The sequence below is a fragment of the Microtus ochrogaster genome, chromosome 15 (assembly GCF_000317375.1).
Source record: "Microtus ochrogaster isolate Prairie Vole_2 chromosome 15, MicOch1.0, whole genome shotgun sequence".
Taxonomy (NCBI): domain Eukaryota; kingdom Metazoa; phylum Chordata; class Mammalia; order Rodentia; family Cricetidae; genus Microtus; species Microtus ochrogaster.
In genome coordinates this window covers 11,477,711-11,485,713 of record NC_022017.1, presented here as the reverse complement: position 1 = coordinate 11,485,713, position 8,003 = coordinate 11,477,711, and the positions used below count along the sequence as shown (strand labels likewise).

The 8,003-nt window shown below is 48.6% G+C and overlaps 1 protein-coding gene across 2 annotated transcripts in view; it reads left to right on the top strand.

The window, feature by feature from the left end:
• Window positions 1–1,057: 1,057 nt before the first annotated feature.
• Window positions 1,058–8,003, top strand: part of Arhgap39 (Rho GTPase activating protein 39) — a 93,752-nt gene continuing 86,806 nt past the window's right edge. For both annotated transcript variants that reach the window (XM_005354134.3, XM_005354135.3), the window contains exon 1: window positions 1,058–1,222. The gene's annotated coding sequence lies outside the window, so the exon portion shown is untranslated. The remainder of the gene's footprint in view (window positions 1,223–8,003) is intronic.

The following is an 8,003-nucleotide window of genomic DNA, read 5'->3' as shown; positions in this document are numbered from 1 at the left end:
GAAACCCTGTCTCGAAAAACCAAAACCAACAGGCCCCCTCACCCCCGCAAAAAAAAAAAAGAAAGAAAGAAAGAAAGAAAGAAAGAAAGAAAGAAAAAGGAAAAAGAAAAAAGATAGCAAAGACTGGCAGGGTGAGAAACATGCACCTGTAATCTGTAAACGGCAGGCAGATCTTAAGTTTGAGGCCAGCCTGCACACATAGCAATATCTCATCTGAAAGAAACAAACACAAAGGAACCCAAGAGTCAGCTGAGGATGTAGCTCAAGCGCTTTACTCGTATGCACAAAAACGCTGGGTTCCACCTCTACCACTGCACAAACCGGATATGGTGGCGCATGCCTGTAACCCCAGCGTAGGGGAGATGAAGGCAGGAGGATTAGAATGTCAAAGCCATCTTGAAAGTCAGTCTGGGCTATATAAACTCATGTCTCAAATAAAAATAAGTAATAAAAATTTCCAAAGAGCCAAGGAGATGGCTCAGTGGGTGCAAGTCTGAGGATGGGAGTTCCATCATCCTTGCAACCCATGTGGAAGGCGCTGTCCTGACTTCCACACGGGCACCATTGGCACGTGCGCACGCACATATGATATACAACACACACAAAACAAAAATGGAAAACGGAGTACATTTAAAGGCTGTGTCTGAGTTACCATGAGAAATAGCTAAGGAGATAAAAGAAGGAAAATCATAAAGGGAAGTTAGAAACATGGAGTAGGGCAGGGTATTTTAGACAATGGCTACCTTTCCAGAGTCAAAGAAGAGGTAAAGCTCAGGCTCAGAAACACCCGCAGGGTTAGAACTAGTAAAATCAGGCCACACCCACACCAGGACACACCTGAGGTGACCCAGACCACCCGAAGTGGGCGGGTACAGGTGAGAGCAAAGCGACGGGCTAGTGCGGCACTGGGGGCGGGGCCTCCGACAGAGGCGAGGCTCGCCCTTGGCTCCCGAGGGGCTGCGCGGTGGCGCAGGCGCACTGCAGCCTCGCGGGCGGCGCCCCCTGGCGGCGGCGGCGTCCTCGCGGGGGCGGAGCCGGAGGCGGGGGGTTGCGCTTGGTGACGGGGGACGCGCGGCCGCAGCGCACTGGACCAGCGGCAGAGACCCAGGACGTGGAGCGCAGACTGCGGCGGCCACGGCGGCCAGGAGCCGCTGGGAGCTGGGGCGCAGCGTGCGGTCTGTGATGAGGGGCTGCGGCGGCGCGCCGGGCGCAGGGCCGGCTGGTGAGAGCGCGGGAGGTGGGCGGCGCGGGCCGGGAAGATGGCGGAGAGGCCTCGCTGCGGCCCCACGGCCTGGCCCGGGCGGAGGCCCCCAGTACGGTCGTGCTAGGAATCGGGGCCCCAGGTGACCCGGTCGGGGAGGGTCCGCGCCAGGGCGCCGCCGCCGAGGGCCAGGAAGTGTGAAGGCGGGTTTGCGTGAGAGAACCGACCGGAGGGTGGGTGTGAGAGTGCCATGGTCTGCACGCGTGCCCGGCCTTTGGATGGGTGTGAGTGTGTGTTCCTGCCCAAGATAGTTGCTCTTTGCTTGAGGTGGCTGGGATTGTGATGGCCCTGAAGGTGGGTGTGAGGTGTGAGGGTGGCTGGCCTGCAGACAGGTGTGTGGAGGCAGCCCGAGGACAGGTGTGCATTCTGTGGCCAGGCCCCGAGCCGGTGTGCATGTTCCTGTCCTTCCTGCGCTCTGGGCTCCGTCCGTTTGCTCTGTGTAGTCGGGGTGGTGAGCGATGGTGCTTGCCGGGCGAGGATCTTGCGGGCCAGGCTTTGTCCGCAAAGCCCGGGAGTCGGTGGGCGTCTCTGGGTCGGGTCATGGCTTGCTTGCGCGTGGTGCGCCCTGGCTTCGCGGCTGGGCCTCTGCGGCAGGCTCGGGTGAACCTTTACCCTGCCTTTCGGTCTTGCAACTCCCTGGGCGCCTGCTGTTAGCAGGCGTGGGGTGGGTGGGGGCTGCGAGCCGGCAGGCTGTGCGTCCCGGCCAGGCTGTCTTTATTTTAAAACGTGCTGCCCGCTTCGGGCGCGGCAGCTGTGGGTGTGTTCCATGCTGCTGCTCACCGCAGCTGCTGTGGGCGCTACGCAACCTTCAGCCGCAAAAATGCGGCTGGGCCCCCTCCCCCTTCAGTGTTGTTCGGGTTGGCCAGGCCTCCAGTGACCTCTGCAGAAAAACGTACAGTTGCGAGGCTTCAGTTCCTCCCGTGGTGCAGACAATACGGACGTTTGTCTTTGGGAGCTAGGGAGGGCAATTGAGCACTGCGTCCTGGGCGCAGTCTGTAAACAGCAGGTGGTTTTGTCCACGGCTCCCCCTTTTACAACGAACGAGGGGGATGGGGGTTAGAAAGAGGAGAGGTGTGACTGGATCGTCAGGAGAGCCAGTCTTTAAGGGAGGGATTCAGACTGCCTAGAAGGAAGTGTAGAGGTGGCTCCTTCCAGCTTGTGGTCTAATCAGCTGTCTTGCCAAAGGCTGGAGCAGAGTGAAAATGAGTGCTGGTTCTGGAGCCAGACTGACCGCCCTTGAGTCATGACTCCTCCTTTACTGGCTTTGTGGTAATAGGTAAGGTCTCTTTGCCTTTGGTTTCTTGGCTGTAAAATGGGTACACTAATAGTCCTGGTTTCACAATGCTGTTGTGAGGACTCTGTGACTTAAGACTTGTAAAATTTTCACACCTGGAAGTTTGAGTGTCTGTCAGGAACCGTTCTTGCTACTAAGTTGCAGGCTGTCAGGGTTAGGTGTGGGTTGGATTGGGTGCTACAGAGTGCGTAAGCTGAAACATTTTTTTTTTGTTTTTTAAATTTTGATTTAGACAGGGTTTGCTGTGTAGCTCAGGCAGGTTCCAAACTCATGATCTTGTCTGGCAAGCATTGCCGTGCTTGACTTAAAACATCTTAATTGTCTTAGTTGTGTGTGTGCGTGTGCGTGCGTGCGCGCGCGCTCACGCATGTGCACCAACACTGGCATATAAAGGTCAAAGGGTAACTTTTAGGCGTTGTTTCTCACCACCTACCATATGGTTTCCAGGGACTGAACTGAGATCAGAGTGCCTTTTCACACTGACCTATCTAGCTGGCTGGAAGCAAATTGTTGTAAGGGTAAAACAACCTATTTCATACACTTAGATAAATTGCATAGAATTTTTTAAAAAGTATTTTTGGAAAGCAAGCAAGCATCTCGTGAACTACCATAGACTACCATAGTACTAGACTGGGATAGATGAGATGGTGTTGCCAGAAAAAAAGGTGTATGCAGTTCCTGGGTATTGTGAGTCAGGCCCACAGGGCCATTGTGTACTTAACGGTGTTGCCTTTAAGAGAGGTAATTTTATTAAAAATGAACTTTGACACTGAAGATGTCAGTCACAGAGTGAGAGCTTGGCGTCACTTGCACAGTACGTGCCTTGGTGAGTGGGTGAGTTAATGGAAGACAAGACAGGTTGCGAAACAAAGTGAGGGGGATTACCACGTTTCCCAAGGATCTCCTTATCACTTTCCCCTCTTTATCTCAGATTTACTTTGTGTGTGTGTTTCAAGACAGTTTCCCTCTGTAGCCTTGGCTATCCTAGAACTAGCTGGCTAGACCAGGCTGGCCTCACACTCACAGAAATACATCTGCCTTTGCCTCCTGAGTGCTGAGATTAAAGGCGTGCGCCACCACTGCCCAGCAGATTTATTCTTGAAAATGGTAAAATTTCAGTTATACTCTGATAGAAAAATGAAATAAAGGCTTGAGATTTGAGGCACTGACAGTGAGGATGTTTGATTTTTTTTTAGAATAGAGTGTCTAGCATTTGGGAGAGGAAAGTAGGAGGCCAACTTGGGTTATAGGAACCACTTGAGTTATATGAGACCATGTCTTTAAACAAAAGAAAAAAGGTAGTCCCGGTTCATTCTGGCCTCTGCCATATATGTTCTGGGGCAAAGGTCATGGATTAGGAGTTACACAGAATGCCACAGTGTCACAAAGCATTGCTCATTAACGTAGACTAGATGTGCATCCATGCGCATGCAGGGACAGACTGTCTTAGCTACCAACTCAGGAGGCCTTTTTCCATTGTTTCCATTCTTGCCTCCCCAGATAAAATTTTTACCCTTTCAGGGTAGTGGTGGCACACACCATTAATTCCAGCACTGGGGAGTGGGGGTAGAGGGCAGAAACAGGTTGATCTCTGTAAGTTCGAGGCCAGCTTGATCTACAAAACAAGTTACAGGACAGCCAGGGCTGTTGCACAGAGAAACCTTGTCTTGGAAAACCAAAGGGAGGAAAAAAGAGAGAGAGAGAAAGAAAAAAATAAATCAAAAAATAAATCTCTGTTCTTAGTATTGATCTCTCTGAGGTTCCTATGCCACCTGGTTCCTTCTCTCACTGACCCTTAAGTTACTTCCAACTTTATGTCCCTGTGCCCTGTGATGAATCTGACCTGGGCTTTGTCCTTGGGCAGCTTTTGTCATCCTGCTAGGAAGTTTTTCCTCACCTGGCTTGTAGCACTGCCCGTGTCTGCTTCTACAGCAATCAAGACCTGAAACCCTGTGGCTGACAGTTACGGGATGTGTCTTCTTGAGCTCAAGCAGGTCAGCTGTGACCACTGTTCTGTCCATCTCTGAAGTGTGATACTGACATAGGTGACCTTTATTGTCATCTGTTGTGAGTTATGGTGATGCGAATTGCTCTCCTGTGTCTATTGTCTTGTGATGAATCCATACTAATCTTTTTGCAGTATATGTACTAAGAAGATCCTGGCATCATCTGTTTTGTTCCTGTTTTTTTTTTGTGTGTGTGTGTGTTTTTTAAAGATTTGTTTATTATGTATACAATATTCTGTTTGTGTGTGTGTCTGCAGGCCAGAAGAGGGCACCAGACATCATTACAGATTATTGTGAGCCACCATGTGGTTGCCGGGAATTGAACTCAGGACCTTTGGAAGAGCAGGCAATGCTCTTATCCACTGAGCCATCTCTCCAGCCCCAGTGTGTGTTGTTTTTGATTCAGTGTTTGGTACAGCTTTTTTTTTTTAAAGTTTTTGGTGGCACTTGGGAGGCAGAGGCAGGCGGATCTCTGTGAGTTCGAGACCAGCCTGGTCTACAGAGCTAGTTCCAGGACAGGCTCCAAAGCCACAGAGAAACCCTGTCTCGAAAAACCAAAAAAAAAAAAAAAGTTTTTGGTGGCAAAATCATAATAGCATTAGAAATATTTTCCAATATTCCATATAAGTTTCCCCTAAGCATTGCTTTAAATTGAACAACTAATCTATGTTACTTGTTACAATGTTACTTGTATATGCATTTTAGTGCTACAAACATGGAGGTTGGAAGGGAGGCAGGCCAGACATAGGTTGAGGATGTGGCTCAGTTGTAGAGTATTGGCCTAGTATAAACAAAGCCTGAGGTTTGATTCCCTAACATCCCATAAAACCAGGTGTGGTGGCACACGCCTGTAATCTCAGCACTTCTGGGAGCTGGAGGCAGGTGGATCAGAAGTTCAAGGTTATTCAATGTTACACGACAAATTTGTGACAAATTTGAGGTCAGATTGGGTTATATGATACACCGTGTCAAGTAAAGAAAAGAAAAAAGCCAGCAGTGGTGGTGCACACCTTTAATCCCAGCAGAAGCAGGCGGATCTCTGAGTTTGAGGCCAGCCTGATTTGCAGAGTGAGTTCCAGCACTACACAGAGAAACCCTGTCTTGAAAAAACCCCCATCCTCCTGCCCAATAAAAGAGAGAGAAAGAGAAAGAGGGCCAGAGAGGCTTGACTTTAAGGCGTCTACCACCAAACCTGAATTTATCCCTGCTTCTCACCTGGTAGAAGGCGAAAAGTGACGCGGCAAAGTTGTCCTCATATTCACATGCATGCGGTGGGATACACATTCACATGTGGACATACATGAGCGAACAAATAATAAAGAAAGAAAAGCAGACCAGGTATAAAGTCACTTGTCTGGATGATGCAGTGCTTACGACCAGAGAGCTCAATCCTTGGAGCCCACATAAAGGTAGGAGAGACTCGGGCTGGAGAGATGGCTCAGTGGTTAAGAGCATTGCCTGCTCTTCCAAAGGTCCTGAGTTCAATTCCCGGCAACCACATGGTGGCTCACAACCATCTGGAATTCTGGTGCCCTCTTCTGGCCTGCAGACATACAGACAGAATATTGTATACATAATAAATAAATAAATATTTAAAAAAAAAAAAAAGGTAGGAGAGACTCAACTCTAGAAAGTTGCCCTCTGACTACTAATGCCAAGGTTTGCATATCTCCTTCTCCCCCTTCCCCCCCTTACATACACACACAAATAATAGAAAATAAATAAAATTTTAAGACTGGGGGGTTGGATGGCTCAGTGGTTAAGAGCACTGACTGCTCTTCCAGAGGCCGGAGGACTTGTGTTTAATTCCCAGCACCCACATGGCAGCTCACAACTGTCTTTAACTCTAGTTCCAGGGGATTTGGCACCCTTATGCCAATGCACATAAAATAAAGTTAAATAAATTAAAAACAATTTAAGACTGGGGCGATGGCTCAGGGGGTAAAAGTGCCTGCTACCAAGCCTGATGATCTAAGTTCAATTTCCAGGACTCACACAGTGGGAGGAGAGAACTGACTCCCAGAAGATGTCCTCTGATTTCCACATGGGTGCCTTGGCATGCACATGCCCACACGTGCATATAAAAAATAAATCGTGTGTGTGTGTGTGTGTGTGTGTGTGTGTGTGTGTGTGTGTGTGTGTGGTTAGAGACAGGGTTTCTCTGTGTAGCAGTGGCTGTCCTGGAACTCACTCTGTAGACAGGCTGGCCTTGAATTCAGAGATCCCCCCCCCCACTCGCCTTTTAAAGTAAGTGCTAGGATTAAAGGCAGGCACTACCACTGCTGACTGTATTTTTTTAAGTCAGGTTCTTAGCCAATCATGGTAGCACACTTCTTTAATCCCAGTACTCTGAAGGCAGAGACAGTGGATCTCTGTGAATGTGAGGCCAACCTAGTCTACATAGAGACCCTGTCTCAGGGAAAAAACAAAAGCAAAAAAGATCCTCACTCTAGCACTGGCTGGACTAAAACTCACAGAACTCCACCTGCCTCTGCTGCTCAGTGCTGGGATTAAGGACATCTGTCACCATGCCTTCTCTTTTTAAAAAAATAAAAAATATAATAGAAAAAGAAGCTGGGAGGTGGTGGCACACACCTTTAATCCCAGCACTCGCAAGGCAGAGGCAGGTGGATCTCTTTGAGTTTGTGGCCAGCCTGTTCTACAAGAGCTAGTTCCAGGACAGGCTTCAAAGCTACAGAGAAACTCTGTCTTGAATATCAAAAAACAAAACAACAACAGTAAAAAACCAACCTTTAAAACAGGTCCGGTGAGATGGTTTAGCAAGTAAAGGTGCTTGCTGCTAATAAGCCTGATGACCTGAGTTCAATATATACATGTTGGAGAGAACTGATTATCAAAAGTTGACCTAAGGGTCAAAAAACCAAAACCAACAACAAAACCTTAACAGAATGAGTGAAAGGCCAGACAAGTTCTCTAGACTAGGGGTCAGGAGTTATAATTTATTTGTAGACACTTCCTATCTTTCTGTACTTCCCTGGTCTCTTTTGGCAATAAAGTTTTATCTATACTAACCAATCCTGTTCATTTTTGTATTGTTTTGATTGCTTTGGCAGAATTGAGTCGTTGTGATAGGCTACTTGTGTATTTACAGAACTGGCTTGCTTTCCTAGAAATTCCATGGGCAAATGATTGCATGGACTATAGTGATGAGGAAAGATGTAGTTCATGGGTTGCTTTTGCCTCTGCCAGAGTTCAGTGGGGGAAAGGAAGGATAGCATAGCATTGTAGATAGGAGCTCCAAGTTTGGAAGCAAAGGCACAAAAATAGGGTATAGATGGTGTATAGGGCTTAAAAGTTTGTGCAAAGAATAGGAAAGCTAGCCAGGCAGTGGTGGCGCATGCCTTTAATCCCAGCACTCGGGAGGCAGAGGCAGGCAGACCTCTGTGAGTTCGAGGCCAGCCTGGTCTACAAGAGCTAGTTC